Source organism: Procambarus clarkii, chromosome 40, assembly GCF_040958095.1.
Source record: "Procambarus clarkii isolate CNS0578487 chromosome 40, FALCON_Pclarkii_2.0, whole genome shotgun sequence".
NCBI lineage: Eukaryota > Metazoa > Arthropoda > Malacostraca > Decapoda > Cambaridae > Procambarus > Procambarus clarkii.
The window spans coordinates 10,153,364-10,170,625 of record NC_091189.1 but is presented as its reverse complement, the minus strand read 5'-3'; the positions used below and the strand labels follow the sequence as shown (position 1 = coordinate 10,170,625).

Here is a 17,262-nt window from a genome sequence, read left to right as displayed (position 1 = left end):
TGAGGACAGGGCCTCGGGGACGTTGAGCCCCGAAATCATCGCAAGGTAATCGAACCAAGCATCTTACCGTTGATCCTTACTTTAGCTTTCCCCTCACCCAATTCCATGTGCCTGACTTCCCTGCATATCCGATATGTGCCCTCTTGTCTCCTCACTTGAGAATGAACCATGTAGGTTCGAAACGTTGTGTAAATTATAATAAGTACAATACATTCTACTGTTATTTTTTATTATTTTATTCAAACTTGAACAAATATGACAATTGGAGAAATCCTCATCCAATTAAACCAAGATTCAAGATCACTAGTCAGAGGGATAGAAGCCCTAAACAAGAAAATAATCAACACAACACCTTTCTTTTAAGGAAAGAGGAGCCTCAGAGGCAGAACAAGTCCTAGTTGACAGAGCCAGAGTGCACGGGGGGGGGGGGGGGAAGGATTGTATAAAAATCCCGTTCTGGCGTCAGTAGAAGCCTCAGCAAATCCTTGTGTGTTCAGAAGCACTCCAGGTTGCAATCCTTATATCACGTCGTGGTCTAGTCGCTAGAAGCGTGTGAACACCCACCGCATAGGTTCGAACCCTAATCACTACTCCTCCGGATTTTCTCATTGATGCAGTCAAGTTAGTGTGATTACTCTCTGTATAATAATAATAATAATAATAATAATAATAATAGACCTGTGGTCTAAATCGATTTTCTGTTAATTTCTTGGCCTGGTCTAGAACCAAGCTTCGTGAGGCTGTCGGAGGGTGGAGTGGGAGAGATAAGGGAAGGAAGAGCGAGAAGAAGAGAAGGGAAGAGAGAGAGAGAGAGAGAGAAGCCTCCTCCCACTGTAGAACCAGTGGGAGGCAGCAGCCACACCAAACACAGCTCCCCGCTCCCCAACCCCCACTTACCTCCCACACACTCCCACGATCCATCACATTATCTCACCTTCTCTCCACACACCTCTCTCCTCTCTCACACCTTGCTTGACGCGCCGCACCTCCTCGGCTACCTGCTCTGATGGCTCAAACTGATCCACCACACGCTCCGTGGATTATAGATGATGACTTATAGGAGATGATGAGCTAGGTTGATGGATTATAGATGATGATGAGCTCGCTTGATGGAGTATAGGAGATGATGAGCTAGGTTGATGGATTATAGGTGATGATGAGCTCGCTTGATGGAGTATAGGATACGATAGGCACACATGGTGGATAACAGGTTATGATGGTCATATGAATCACAAAATACGATTGAACCATATCATGAATTACAGCATTATTTTAAGTATCCCTTATATTCTCACATAAGAATAGATGGCAAGCAAAACATACTGGAGTATAGAATATGTTGCCTTACATGATGAGACTAAACAACATGAAGGGCTCATATAAAGAAGGGCTGGATATGTTGGATTAACATAACGGACGCTAGGGCTTGATGCCCCGCCACGACGGACATTCACGTTGGGTGAGATTGATTGATTTCCGTGTTTACTATCGCGTATATATAGTGCACTACAACCTTACAATAGCTCAGGTGATGAACTGCCGGTAAGCCCAGGTGGGAGAGAGTGGGGGGGAAGCTTGCAGGGTGGAGGTGGAAACGAGGGAAGAGGGAGAGGAAATGTAATTATATTATGTGATGTTATTGCAACAGGTAGTGGAGCTCGTGTGGTGTAGAGGCCACTGGAGTGTCTATATAACGGTAGAGGAGTCTACCGGTCTACGTGTATACCACGTAGACCGTTGAATACACGGTCTACGCAAAAGTATTCGATAAATGTGACCATGGAGTGATAGCACACAAAATGAGGTCAATGGGAAAAACTGGTAAAGTAGGACGCTGGATACTCAGTTTTCTGTCGAACAGAACAGAGAGAGTAACAGTCAACTATATAAAATCGAGTCCAAAAGCAGTTAAAAGCTCTGTACCTCAGGGCACAGTCCTTGCACCACTGCTTTTCCTTATTCTCATATCAGATATAGACAAAAAAACAAGTCACGGCTTCGTATCACCCTTTGCAGATGACACAAAAATTAACATGAAAATTACCTCTGCTGAAGACATTGAAAAACTACAAGCAGATATTAATAACGTTTTCGACTGGGCAGCAGAAAATAACGTGATATTTAAGTGATAAATTCCAGGTACTCAGGTACGGTAAAAAATGAGGACCTTAAACATAATACAGAGTACAAAACACAATCAAATCTTCCCATAGTAGGGAAGCAGCATGTAAAGGTTTTAGGAATAATGATGTCTGACGACCTAACGGTTAGGGAGCATAATAACCTAGCAAATATTGCGTCAGCAAGAAAAATGATAGGATGGATTACGATAAATGTCAAATCCAGGGATCCCATAACAATGGTTGTACTATTCAAATCACTTGTACTATCCTGTTTGGAGTACTGCTCAGTACTCACTTCCCCCTTCAGAGCAGGAGAGATTGCTGAAATAGAGGGAATACAGAAAGCATATACGACATAAATAGACGCGATAAAGCACCTAAATTATTGGGATCGTCTCAAAGCTCTCCAAATGTACTCACTAGAAAGGAGATGAGAGAGATATCAAATAATATACACGTGGATAATACTGGAGGGCCAGATAATAAATCTACACAGTAAAATAACAATGTACTGGAGTGAACGATATGGAAGAAAATGCAGAATAGAACCAGTGAAGAGCAGAGGTGCCATAGGCACAATCAGAGAACACAGTATAAACATCAGAGGTCCGCAGTTGTTCAACATCTTCCCAGCGAGTATAAGAAATATTGCCGGAACAACCGTGGACATCTTCAAGAGAAAACGAGATAGTTTTCTTCAAGAAGTGCCGGACCAACCTGGCTGTGGTGGATATGTGGGCCTGCGGGCCGCTCCAAGCAACAGCCTGTTGGACCAAGCTATCAAGCCTGGCCTTGGGCCGGGCTTTGGAAGTAGAAAAACTCCCAGAATCCCATCAAGCAGGTATGTTGTCTTCATGTCCTATATTTAAGCAATCTCTCCTGCTCTGAAAGGGTAAGTGAGCATCGAGCAGCACTCAAGGTGGGGCAGTATAAATGATCCGAACAGCATGAGCATCGTGACGGGATCCATGGATTTGCATATTCTCATAATCCTGTGTTTTTTAATCCTATCATTTTCTTGTGTGACGTTATATTTGCAAGGTTATACTCGCTAAACGTTACGTTCTTATACATCCTTATTCCTATATCCTTTACATGCTGTTATCCTACTATGAGGAGATTTGATTCAATCTTGTATCTTGTATTCCCTTTAAATGTTATTTTTTTCCGTACCTAAGTTCCGGGATTTTATCACTGTCAAACATCATTATTTTTTGTTATCCAATATAAAATCCAATCGAAGATTTTATTAACATTGCTTGCAGTTTTCCAATGTCTCCTGGAAAAGATGACAAGGTGTGATTTGTATTTTTATCTATATCTGACTTGAGAATGAGAAAAAGCAGTGGTGCAAGGAGAGTGCCTCCAGGTACACAGCTTTTCACTGTACTTGGACTTGAGTTTATTTGACTGACTCTTACTCTTCGCATTCTGTTTGACAAGAAATTTAATCTTCATCTCCTTACTTTACATGGTATTCATTTTATCTCATTTCATGTATCTCTTACTCCATCTTATCTTGAGGTTATCTTGAGATGATTTCGGGGCTTTAGTGTCCCCGCGGCCCGGGCCTCGACCAGGCCTCCACCCCCAGGAAGCAGCCTGTGACAGCTGACTAACTCCCAGGTACCTATTTACTGCTAGGTAACAGGGGCATTCAGGGTGAAAGAAACTTTGCCCATTTGTTTCTGCCTCGTGCGGGAAACGACCACAAATGACCTCCATGACCACAAATATAAAAAAACCTTTGCAAAGTTCATGCAAACCACATCAACATTTTGTTTTCCTTCGTCCTGGTGGTTGGTTAACTGCGAAAAACATTATCTTCCCGTTCTAAATCCATGTTGACCTGGGTTGTGAAGGTCATTGCTCACCATAAGACTGGAGATCGGACTCCTGATCACTCTCTCAAAACTTGTATATAAGATGGTAGTGCGACTGGTCTTTAATTTGTAACCCATACTTTGCTCCATACTTTGGTTGACCAGTCCAGCAACGAGGAGGCCTGGTCGACGACCGGACCGCGGGGGTCGCTGAGCCCCGAAATCACCAAGGTAACCTCAAGGTAACCTCCCTCCCTTGTACAGAGCTATGTCTGCTGATTTAAGTGCTTCTGGTATCTCCCCTGTGTCCAAGCTTTTTCGCCAAACTACACTGAGTACTTGTGCTACTGGCAGTCACTTTACATTTCTTTCAGGGCCGGGCATGGGGGAGTGGAGAAAGCACACTGCAATACCCGCCATCACTATTGTTTTATAGGGAAGCAACACTTGGAAAACATAAAAACACGTCACCTTACATAAAAAGAGGAAGCACTTCAAAAATATGTTAAGGCGACATTAAACACTGCTAATAAAATATCCAAAAATTAAAAGTTCAAAACATTGATCCACCCCAAGTGTTCTGGAGGAAGTTAATACAATTAACGCTAAAACACCCAATCGTTCGCATGTCTGGTGGTCGTGTCTTGGAACACGATCCTCTTCTGGAAGCTAAGACTAGGACAAGAAGCCTGGATTCCAGAGGAGAACATTGAATTTACCTTACGTTATTTCCGAGGAGCATCGTCCCTGCGGCCCAGACTCTCACCCGGCCTCCTGGTCGGTGGTCTGGTCAACCAGGCTGTTAGACGCAGCTGCTTCCAGCCCGACGTATGAAACACAGCCCGGTTGCTCAGGTATTCCTTAGAGATTCCAAACAAACTAAACACACCCACACCTGCGAATTCCAAGGTTCGCATTGCCCCCTTGACTGAGACACCCATCATCCCTCTTAGAACAACGAAGTCATTATGAATTAGCAACGATCAAGAAGAAAGCTCAAGCTAGGTGATCAAAGCTGCGAAAGTGTCTCCTAGACAGGGAATTCTAGTCATCATCAGACACACCAATAACGTTATAATAGATCCCATCACCTTTGCAATCAACAGACAGGTGACGTCTTTAAATAGAAGAAGCATCTTATTCCGCGTGTCTTCTTCCGGACCGGAGGAAGGCCTCTCACCAGCCGCTGTAGCTGCGTGCCATGCCGGGGTTCCTGGCTAATCCACGCCCTTCATCGACCGTACCCTATTCCAAGGCGTCACTATCGTACCTTTTTATACCTTGGCTTTAGAGGCATTTACCTATTACCATGCCCGTCGGAAAAGAAAGAAAGAGAGAGAGAGAGAGAGAGAGAGAGAGAGAGAGAGAGAGAGAGAGAGAGAGAGAGAGAGAGAGAGAGAGAGAGACAGAGAGAGAGAGACAGAGAGAGAGAGACAGAGAGAGAGAGAGACAGAGAGAGAGAGACAGAGAGAGAGAGACAGAGAGAGAGAGACAGAGAGAGAGAGACAGAGAGAGAGAGACAGAGAGAGAGAGACAGAGAGAGAGAGACAGAGAGAGAGAGACAGAGAGAGAGAGAGACAGAGAGAGAGAGAGACAGAGAGAGAGAGACAGAGAGAGAGAGAGGGGGGGAGGAGGGGGGGGGGGGCACAATTTCTTGCCACCCATAACTTTTCTAAACACCAACCCACACCAAAAAAAAACACTACATAAGCTAGAACTCCATAAATATAAGAAACTCTTGAAAGAAAAATGTATCAGGTACTTCACAATGGGACGAGCTCCTCTGCCACTGCCAGAGCTCAGGAGCATCACCGGAGGACACCAACAACTTGTGCCTCCTCCTCCACCACCACTTGAGTTTAATCATGAAAAAGTGCCTTCAGTGTCAGTAAACCCCCCACCCACTCTCCCCCTCGCTTCCCCCACCCCGCCTCTCTTCCTCTAGAACACGCCAAACCTCCCTCAGGGAGACTGTAGCCAGCAATGACCAGAGTGCCGCCACACATAAGCCTTTATGACCACTCTGCTACCTTCCTCCCACATAATATATCAAGGGACCTCTGATCACGGACCAGGCATACCACGTCTTGGGCTCCGTACAAGTACAATTACAATGGTAATAAGGTATAAGTAAGTTTGTAAAAAAACAAAAATAGGCGATTCCTGTAGGATGTTTGAAGGGTAATTACACAGTGCGAAAATAAAACTAGAAACTGCGAGATAATTCTTATGGATAATGACATGGACTCGATAAAGTGGCCATTCCATACAAGAAAATATTCCCTGTGCCGGTAGACATTATAATCTTTGTTTCCCATGAACGCGGTCAAGATGTTAAACCATTCCGAAGACCAAGTACTAGCACATTCTTCCTATTTGTATCTGCCGAGCGTAACCTACACCCTCGAGCTTCAGCAGAGGTGTCACGGCTCCTGCTCACCCTCCAGAAGCCCGGGTCCTCCAAGCGTCACCAGAGTCACTGGTTTCAAGTGTCCAATATAAACTAGATAAAGCCATCGCTCAAGCTCCATGAAGCAATGTTTGTTATGCGCGACCAGAGTTTCTCACGGGTCAAGTTCCCCGCTTCAGGAGAGCAGGAGAATTCCTCCACCAGAGGCCCTCGATTTTATTTTCCATCTCTCGGCCAAAACTAAACGCGGATGACTTAGTGCACACTTGCCCCGGCCTAAGACACGGACCGTCCCACAGGTTACCCAAGACACCCGCACCTGAAGACACCTGAAATAACACTCTTTCGAGGGAGCTGGTGGCTGAGCGGACAGAACACTGGACGCGTGATCCTGTGGTCCCGGGTTCGATCCCGGGCGCCGGCGAGAAACGATGGGCAGAGTTTCTTTCACCCTGATGCCCCTGTTACCTAGCAGTAAATAGGTACCTGGGAGTTAGTTAGCTGTCACGGGCTGCTCCCTGGGGGGTCTCTGACAAGGCCTCCTGGTTGAGGGTTTGGTCAACCAGACTGTAGAACTCAGCTGCTCGCAGCCTGAATTATGAATCACAGCCTGGTTGATCAGGTCTCTTTTAGAGGTGTTTATCGTGTTCCAGTGAGTATGGGGCATAACTGGCCGGCCCCCTCGGCTTATGTGTAGCGGGAGAGAGTTGAACAATTTATAGAGTTCTCTCTCATCGTGCCTACTGCACCCTTGCAATAGGTGGGGGGGGGGCTATTTTGCACATCCTGCCACGCCTACTGGTTTCATATGATGGTATTTCCGTGTGGAGATCTGAGGCGGCACTTCTTGCAAGATCGTGTCAAAATTGTGTTAATACGTCAGCTTCTGTTCAAGCAATATTTGTTATTTGTTGTTTGTTGGAAGGATATTGACTAGCCGCAGACCTCTGCTGTTCACAGTGTTCTCCGATTATGCGTATGGCACCTTTGTCCTTCACCAGGTCTATTCTGCATTTCCTACCATATCGTTTGCTCCAGTATGTTGTCATTGTACAGTGTAAATTTGGGACCTGGCCCTCCAGTATCTTCCATGTACATATTATGTAATACCTTTCTCGTCTCTTTTCGAGAGTGCATTTTGAGAGCTTAGAGAAGGTTCCAATAATTTAGGTGCTTTATCGTATCTATTCGTGTCGACAACAGGACCCTAGAGTATTGTTGACACAAGTAATCACTTTGTGAGTTCTACTAATATAAGTCCCATCCACAGCTGTATAATTAAGTCCCCGCCAAAACTGAGGGTGACAATCAATAGCCTTGGAGTTCCGCCAGAGAGACTTGAAGCCCTAATAGGCGTTTCCAGTCACAAATATCGAGGTCGCTAAGGAGGGCGTGAAGAGGGGAACGGGAGAGAGAAGAGGGAGGGGGAGGGATGAGGGAGGGGGAGGGATGAGGGAGGGGGAGGGAAGAAGGGAGAAAGAGGGGAAGGGAGAAAGAGGGGAAGGGATGAAAAGGGAAGGGGGGGGGGAGGGAGAGAAAGGAATGGGAGAGGAGGGAAGGGTGTGAAGGAGGAGGAAATTGGAGAAGATATAGGAGGGGAGGGGGGAAGAGGATTCAGGGTAATGGGAGAGAGTGATGACGGAAGGCCAGGAAAGAGAAAGGGGAGGAGAGAGGAACGCGAGGGAACAGAAAGTGGGAACGGTAGAGGGAGGGAGGCAGGTTGATGGGGGTGGGAAGGTAGGAAGACTGGGAGTAGGAGGATGGAGAGGTAAGGGGGAGAGAGAGAGAGAGAGAGAGAGAGAGAGAGAGAGAGAGAGAGAGAGAGAGAGAGAGAGAGATTCACTTTGGCAGCGAGAATACGCTCAATGAAAAAAATCAATATGAAGGACTCTCTCAGTTCATCACAATTTATTATTGTGACCAGTGTACCTTCTGAGAGACGCCTGGCATAAGACCCCAATGAGACACACAACTGTGAGAGAATGAGAGACAAAGTTTCCAAAAAATGTCAGGAAGATAATGAAGCCATCTGATCAACTTCACCAGGTACCTAATAGCCGTGAGGCGGGGCCCTACAACTACATCTCACTCCCCGCTAGCACTGACAGGTAGGCACAGATAGGAAAGCAATTGTGCAGGGAATGAGAGACATGTTCAATGTACATCACTAAGTGTTGAGAACAACGGTAGACAGTCATCTACTGTCGCCTCTGACAGGCAGGTTACTGTCGCCAGGGAACAAAGTCACAATCAGGTAGCTGGCGCTCCAGTTATTTGAACACCCGAAGAATAACACCATCATAAAGTTAACGCTTAAAGAATGTTATTTGGCTATTGTGTGTTTTCCGACGGTGGTAGGTGTCGTGTGGAGCAGGTGTGTGTGTGTGTGTACTCAACTATTTGTGCTTGCGGGGGTTGAGCTTTGTCTCTTTGGTCCCGCCTCTTAACTGTCAATCAACTGGCGTACAGATTCCTGAGCCTACTGGGGTATATCATATCTACATTTGAAACTGTGTATGGAGTCTGTCTCCACCACATCACTTCCTAATGCATTCCATTTACTAACTACTCTGACACTGAAAAAAATCTTTCTAACATCCCTGTGGCTCATTTGGGTACTCAGTTTCCACCTGTGTCCCCTTGTTTCCGTACCACTCGTGTTAAACAGTTTATCCTTATCAACCCTGTCAATTCCTCTTGAAAATTTTGTAGGTGGTGATCATGTCTCCCCTTACTCTTCTGTCTTCCAGTGTCGTAAGGTGCATTTCACGCAGCCTTTCCTCGTAACTTATGCCGCTTAGTTCTGGGACTAGCCTAGTGGCATATCTCTTAACTTTTCCCAGCTTCGTCTTGTGCTTGACAAGGTACGGGCTCCATGCTGGAGCCGCATACTCCAGGATTAGTCTTACGTATTCAGTATACTGTGAGTGCGCGCGTGGGTGCATGTGCGTGCGTTCGTGCATAGGTGCGGGCCTGGGTGCATGTGCGTGGGTGTGCGCGCACTTAATTTTGTTAATGATACTTGCCAAGGTCATCTAATCAAATTTTATCCTTAACATTATGAACGGACTCTATTCCTAATTAGATTTAGGCGAGGTCAGCTCGCATTTAATTCGATGATTTTCATATTTACTAGGGGTGGAGGCCCATACTAGGTGGCCCTCCACCACACTAGGTGGGCCCTCCACCCACACTAGGTGGGCCCTCCACCCACACTAAGGTGGGCCCTCCACCCACACTAGGTGGGCCCTCCACCCACACTAAGGTGGGCCCTCCACCCACACTAAGGTGGGCCCTCCACCCACACTAAGGTGGGCCCTCCACCCACACTAAGGTGGGCCCTCCACCCACACTAGGTGGGCCCTCCACCCACACTAGAACCGAACTAGAGATACTCGTGCTGGAAACTACCTCCAAACACAGCTTGAGTAGGTACACAATGGGGGGGGGGGAAAGGTCACAGAGCCACAATCTCACTCCCAAACGGCACTGACAGGCAGGCACAACTAGCCAAGCAGACACGATGACTGCAGACTCGCCGCAAAAACTTCCAATTTCGTTCCAGATTCCCGGGAGAGGCTTCCCTGCCCCTAACCTACCTTTGGGGTGGAGAGAGAGACAGAGAGACAGAGAGGGGGGGGGGGCAAGGCTGCATTCTGTCATATTGGACAAAATGTGCTGAATAAGTTTTCCAATTGACGACCAACAGCACATATGACATTTTTGTAGGGGAAAATGCACACAAATTGTTCTATTATATTTAGGCTTATTAATACCTGACAAGCGCAAATAAACATATTAAATACACACAATCATTTACACACATTCATATATATATATTCATATATATATATATATATATATATATATATATATATATATATATATATATATATATATATATATATATAGTAAAACATCTAAACTATTGGGACCGACTAAAGAGCCTAAATCTGTATTCCCTTGAGCGCAGGCGGGAGAGATACATAATAATTCACACGTGGAAAATAGTAGAGGGGCTGGTCCCAAACCTGTACACAGAAATAACATCACATGAGACCAGAAGACATGGCAGGATGTGCAGAATACCCCCGTTGAAGAGCAGAGGTGCAACAGGTACTCTGAGAAAAAACTCTATCAACATCAGAGGTCCGAGACATTTCAACACGCTTCCACTACACATAAGGGGCATAACTGGCCGACCCCTCACAGTGTTCAAGAGAGAACTTGATAAACCCCTCCAATGGATACCCGATTAACCAGGCTGTGATTCATACGTCAGGCTGCGAGGAACCGAACCCAACAGCCTGTTCTGAAGGGGAAAGTGAGTACAGAGCAGAACTCGAGACGGGACAGAACAAGTGATTTGAATAGTACAACCACTGCGATAGAACCCCCTGGATTTGGAGGTTCTCGTAATCGACCCTATCATTTTTCTGGCTGACACAATATTTGCTTGGTAATGCTCACTAGGGGTGATGCTGTATTCTCTGTAGGTTTTATTTTCAATTATATTAGTGTCGTCTGCAAATGATAATGTGCTACTATAGTTTGTGACCTTGTCTGTGTCGGATATGATTATGAGGAAGAGTATTGAAGCAAGTTGAGTCTTAATAAACAATGATTTCACAGAAATAAACTGGGGAATAACAGTCAAATAATACAAACACAGATCAGTGTCTCTAGAAAATAGGCAAAGTAGCACGAGGTTTCCTCAAGTCACAAGTAAGAAAATGATGAAAGAGGGGGAAAAAAAAGATACAAATTCCAATAAGAAAGGCGTTCTCTCTACTGGCCTGGTCAGAGACCGGGTCGCGGGATATTGATTCCTGGATAAAGGTAAAAGTTAGAATAACAAATAGAAACCCTAGACACTTGAGATTTTCACGGTGAATGATCCAGCTATAACTTTGACTATAGGTTAATCTATCCATCCACTTACCTATTAAACACGTACAGTATTAAATCACCAATTAAAACCGTGTACATATGTATCACCAAAAATGTCAAAACTATTAAGGATTCTCTTATCAAATAATCTACTTATGTGTCTCTTAAATCAGAGAGAAGAAACAGCAAAATACACTACAATACCTGACACTCAACACACGCCGGCAAACCTACAGTTATGTATACACAATTATTAATCCGCTAGTCGAATATTTGCATTATATTGATGAGTACTTTATATAACTGTATTACGATGCATCCCTCATTTATCAACATTAATCTAGCGACATATTCAATTAGTTTCCTCAATGTAAAAATCTCGAAGAACCAAGTCCAGATTTCCAAATTCATCCCCCGACACCGAAATGACTGAACGACGACTTGTTTTCCCCTAATTCCTCTTCTTGCTGCGGCCACCCAAATGCCCACACCCATTAATCTTCTGCCGGCAGGGGTAGTGCGTTAGGGAGGGGTATACAGAGTTGAGCTGGGAGTTAGGGAGGAAAGGAGAGGGGGAGGGGGGTAGTAGTGGAGGGAAGAGATAAATGGATGAAAGGGAATTATGCAAGGAAGTGAGGAGGTGACTTTATTTCATACAATACTATGCTAACCAGAATATTATACATACATGTTCTTCTGTCCTTCAAGGACTTAGTGATAGTAGCAGTAGGAAAATCGAAGCAATTTTACTTTGATCACATTTTTTTCACGTCTGACAAATTCCTTTTGTTCACACTTAATTACCGAAAGACACAAGGTTGTGTTGAGGAGGAGACTGAAGGAGGAGACGAAGGAGGACATGGAGCAGGAGAGGCCTAGCCTCTCAAGGTAGGAAGATGGCCGGAGGGAAAAGTGGAGGTCGCAGATAAAAGATGGGAGAAGGAAGAGGAGAAAAGAGAGAGAGTTGCAGCAATGACAGGAGTAAGAAGAGGTAACAGACGGTCAAGAAGTGTGTTGCCAGCTGATCTCCAGTCACACTTGCTGCAATATTCACTGCAATTCGAAATATGCAAAGCAGTAACAACTACACCAACAACAAACAACTTGCCGTGTTACCTGACTAAGATCAATTGCCAACTATCTCACCGACCTTCCGCTGCTCACACTCCGGCATTCACCGCCTTCCATTCCTCAAACACTTCACCTGCTCACCACTCTCTGCTGCTGACACACTGACATCAACCACTGTCTGCACAACGGTGCTCGCCACTCTCCACTACTCTCACACATTTCCTCATTATAAACAGTTGCCACTTTCCCCAGTCCCATGTTCGTTACTTTCTAATTATCACACACTGGCATCCATTACTTTCTACCTCTAAACATACCGCCTTTCGCACCACTCTCCTCTTGCACACAGAGAAGCACCCGAGCATGACGGCAGCGGCGGCGCCTCGGGGCCAACACAGGAATCTTCTCAGTGTCTGGCAAGGAGGCGGAGAGCAGGGACGGAACGTGGAGGTAATTCTCAAGCGAATAAAATGTGAAGGAAGTTCCGGAGGGCGAATTAAACAAACAAAAATATCCCGAGGTAGGAGCGGATGAATGAGGAACATCTGATGAAGTCCGACCAGCGCAGGCCGCCTGCTGCTGTGTCCGGGGAAGCAACATTGTTCTTTCTTCTCTCTACCCTGAGAAGCAACAAGAGCAGCGGAGGCTGCTCTTGGCTGCTCTGCCAACAGCAGAGTTAAGTTTATTTAACAATTGAATTTCAAAGTCTTCGCAATATGGGAGTGGGTATAAAATGTATCATATACCTGGTTGATGGGGTTCTGGGAGTTCTACTACTCCCCAAGCCCGGCCCGAGTCCAGGCTTGACTTGTAAGAGTTTGGTCCACCAGGCTGTTGCTTGGAGCGCTCCGCAGGCCCACATACCCAAAACAGCCCGGTTGGTCCGGCACTCCTTGGAGGAAACAGTCTAGTTTTCTCTTGAAGATGTCCACGGTTGTTCCGGCAATATTTCTTACACTTGCTGGGAGGACTTTGAACAACCGCGGACCTCTGATGTTTATACAGTGTTCTCTGATTGTGCCTATGGCACCTCTGCTCTTCACTGGTTCTATTCTGCATTTTCTTCCATATCGTTTACTCCAGTACGTTGTTATTTTACTGTGTAGATTAGGGACCTGGCCCTCCAGTATCTTCCACGTGTATATTATTTGACATCTCTCGTCTTCTTTCTAGTGAGTACATTTGGAGGGCTTTGAGACTATCCCAATAATTTAGGTGCTTTATCGCGTCTATGCGTGCCGTATATGTTCTCTGTATTCCCTCTATTTCAGCAATCTCTCCTGCTCTGAAGGGGGATGTGAGTACTGAGCAGTACTCAAGACGGGACAACACAAATGACTTGAGTGCAACCATTGTGATGGGATCCCTGGATTTGAAAGTTCTTTTTTCTGGCTGACGCAATATTTTCTTGGTTATGCTCCCTAAACGTTAGATCGTCGGACATCATTATTCCCAAATCCTTGACATGCTGTTTTCCTACTATGGGCAGATTCGATTGTGTTTTTTACCCTGTATTATGTTTCAGATCTTCATTTTTGCCGTACCTGAGTACCTGAAATTTATTACTGTTAAATATGTTATTTTCTGCTGCCCAATCGAAAACTTTGTTGATATCTGCTTGTAATTTTTTCAATGTCTTCAGCAGAGGTAATTTTCATGCTGATTTTTGTGTCATCTGCAAAGGACGACACGAAGCTGTGGCGTGTATTTTTATCTATATCTGATATGAGAATAAGGAACAGTAGCGATGCAAGGACTGTACCTTGACGTACAGAGCTTTTAACTGCGCTTGGATTCATTTTATTTGATTGACTGTTACTCTTTGTATTCTGTTCGACAGGAAATTGAGTATCCGGGATCCTACTGTACCAGTTATTCCCATTGACCTCATTTTGTATGCTATCACTCCATGGTCACATTTGTCGAACGCCTTTGCAAAGTCTGTGTATACGACATCTGCATTTTGTTTCTCTTCAAGAGCTTCTGTGATTTTGTCATAGTGGTTGAGTAACTGTGACAGACAGGATCTGCCCGCTCTAAATTCATGTTGTCCTGGATTGTGTAGCTCATTTTCCATAAAACTAGAAATTTGATTCCTAATCACTCTTTCAAACACTTATTATGTGTGATTGTTACGGCCACTATGGGTCGCAACCGGGTTCTTTGATGGTAGTACCAAAATGACAGTATCCAACCCCAAGTCGGTAGTACACTTTCAAGAAAGTGGTTACGTAGTGCATAAAAAATGGAGTGGGATGAACAAAACACTTCCTTTCGTCAATGTATTAAATATCTTCCTACCACCGTTAAAAATATATATGTACACCGTCACCATAAATAATATATAAAGAACAGATAGGCTATTTCTACACCTATGTACAATCCTTTCGCTCAGGATATCTAACGTGTTCACGTGCAGAGTTCATCAATCTCTAGTATTTCTTCACTGTCCAGTAACTTATCCAACCTTACTGGGAAGAACACCAGAGAGTTCACCTGTACGTGGGCCAGCCCACTGACAGTGTCATGAGGTGCCTGTACCCCCACGACCGCTCTCCAGCTACTCGCTGGCAGAGTACCTCAGCCACACGCTGAGCGGGCACAATACAGGGGTGAGCGATCCCCTGGCAGCCGTCTCTAGCGACCAGCTAACAGCACTACTCAACAGGCACCTCCCTGTCGTCAGTCTCTCCCCTAAGCCAGTCCCAAAGGTACGCCGATCTTGTCAACACAAAAGCACTAGCAGCTACCACACTGCTTCATCGGCGGCGGCTTACTTGGTCGTTTCCAGGACCGTGTAGGGAGACTCTGGACTGCCCAAGATGAACTGCCCTCTCCAGTACCGCTGCCCCCAGACGTCACCTCTGTGGACACAAAAACGTCATCAATGACCTTGCCGGTACTGGAGAACTAGGAAATACCACTAACCCACTGGGGAGGTGACATTGTGCTCTGTAGCACACACTAGGTGGCGCTGGTCTTGATGCGTCACCTCACCAGACGTCACTCACAACGACCCCCTCTGGCTGACCCAGGCAGGAATCTTTAGCCATTTGCAAGTCTTAGATAGCCACCACCAGATGGCATTGTCCATATTACGTACGATTCCTGGGCAGTTCGGGTGTGGACTCGTAGATGGCGCTGGAACTGCCACTCTACCCTCCCTTCCCCCACCCTGACAAGGGTAACAAGTCCGTAACAGTGATGTTAGTGCAACTGGTCTATAATTTTTTACGAAGGCCTTACCCCCCTTACCCCCCTTGTGCAGAGGAGCTATATGTGCTGGGTTAAGTGCAGCTGGTATCTCCCCTGTATCCAGGATCTTTCTCCATATTACACTGAGTGCTCGCGCTATTGGTACTTGCACGCTATATCTCTTGTGCCAGCCTGGGAAGGGAAGGGCCAGATTCATAACCCCCTTATCTCCATCATGGTGGCCACAGGCGCTGACACCCCACACACACAAAGACTCCCACACGTCCACATCAACCATCTTATCCTGCTTGAGGATCGCTACAGGCAGAGAATAGGATAAGAACATTGTTCTCCCCCAACAATACGTCCACACGAATCCTGGGAGCAGGTGGGGATGAGGCGGCGGCTCTAACACCCAGTGATGCCTCACTAGAAGGTGCCTCTCACGAGGCTTCCACTGAGGGGTAGAGGAACCTGCTGAGAGATACGAGATGACAGTTACATCACTCTGGATGTTGATGTCTACTTGTGGAGACTTGGTGAACGAGGAGGAAGGAGGAAGCCATGATGAGAGAACATAAATATAGACAACATCTTCCGCTTATTTCAGCAACAACTATTACTGACAATTATTTAAACTACATTACTACTACAGAACCACTACATCACCACATCATTACTACAGCACCAATACAGCACTACAATAGCATCACCTTGGCACCACGCTACTACAGCACCACAACAGCATCAACTCAGCACCACGCCACTACAGCACCACGCCACTACACCACCACAACACTACATTTGCTCATCTAAAAGTTAGGAACCCTAGCGAGCACTAAAACCATCCGCATGAAAAATCCCCACAGAGGGAAACACGGACCAAACAGCGGTGGACATCAATACTGAGTCAGTTAATTAAATTACAGCTTTGGTCATACACGTAAAGTCTCTAATGCTTTAGGTGTAGCGGTGATAGTTACAAGTTGTTCTCACAAAAAGTAATAAAAGGCCGCGTTGAACCAAACAGACCCCGAGTCAAGCAGCATCTGATCTCTGTTGGACACCAGAAATGACAAGGAGAAAATCACGACAAAAATCAAACAACTAAAAACTGTCACGTAATTCCCGGGTGAAAAAGAATTTGCCTTTTTGCAGTATAATTAAAATTTCAGCTTTGTAAAAGCTACTGCTGTTTACTGTATAACATTACAATGCAGGACAAATTTAATTACGTGGCCTATCTACCTGTTGTTGCTTTCAGGGATTAATGTCCACTCGGTCCGGTCTCCGAGACGTGGATGTACGAGTACAATGCAGGATAGCGGTTCCCGGTAGTGCCTATCTACTCATCCTTGGTATACCTGGAGCGTATCTAGAGAGGGTTCTAGCAGTTCTTCAATTTCCCCAAGCCAGGCTCGACTTGTGAGAGTTTGGTCCAACAGGCTGTTGCTTGCAGTGGCCCACATATCCACCACACCCCGGTTGGGAAGGTAAGGGGAAGGTATAAAGTAATCAACATATGCTATTTGTGTACTAATACTCTCCTTTGAATAGTTTACCTTCAGGTAGGCCATTGAATCCTTACTCCAGTCTGACAAATTCTGGCGTAGAGGCCGTCTAAGACCGGGCCACTACGTTGACGGGCTGATCAGCCCGACTATTCGTGTTTGCAGATCAGTCCGATGTAGTAGGCTGATCAGGAACACTAGAAAGGAGCCGAGTTCCCCTTAAGCACATTTAGGGGTTG

The 17,262-nt window shown here is 45.6% G+C and overlaps 1 protein-coding gene across 1 annotated transcript in view; it reads right to left on the bottom strand.

Moving 5' to 3' along the window:
* Positions 1 to 17,262, bottom strand: part of LOC138349887 (protein hunchback-like) — a 370,035-nt gene that overhangs the window by 167,670 nt on the left and 185,103 nt on the right. The gene's annotated exons all lie outside the window — the stretch shown is intronic.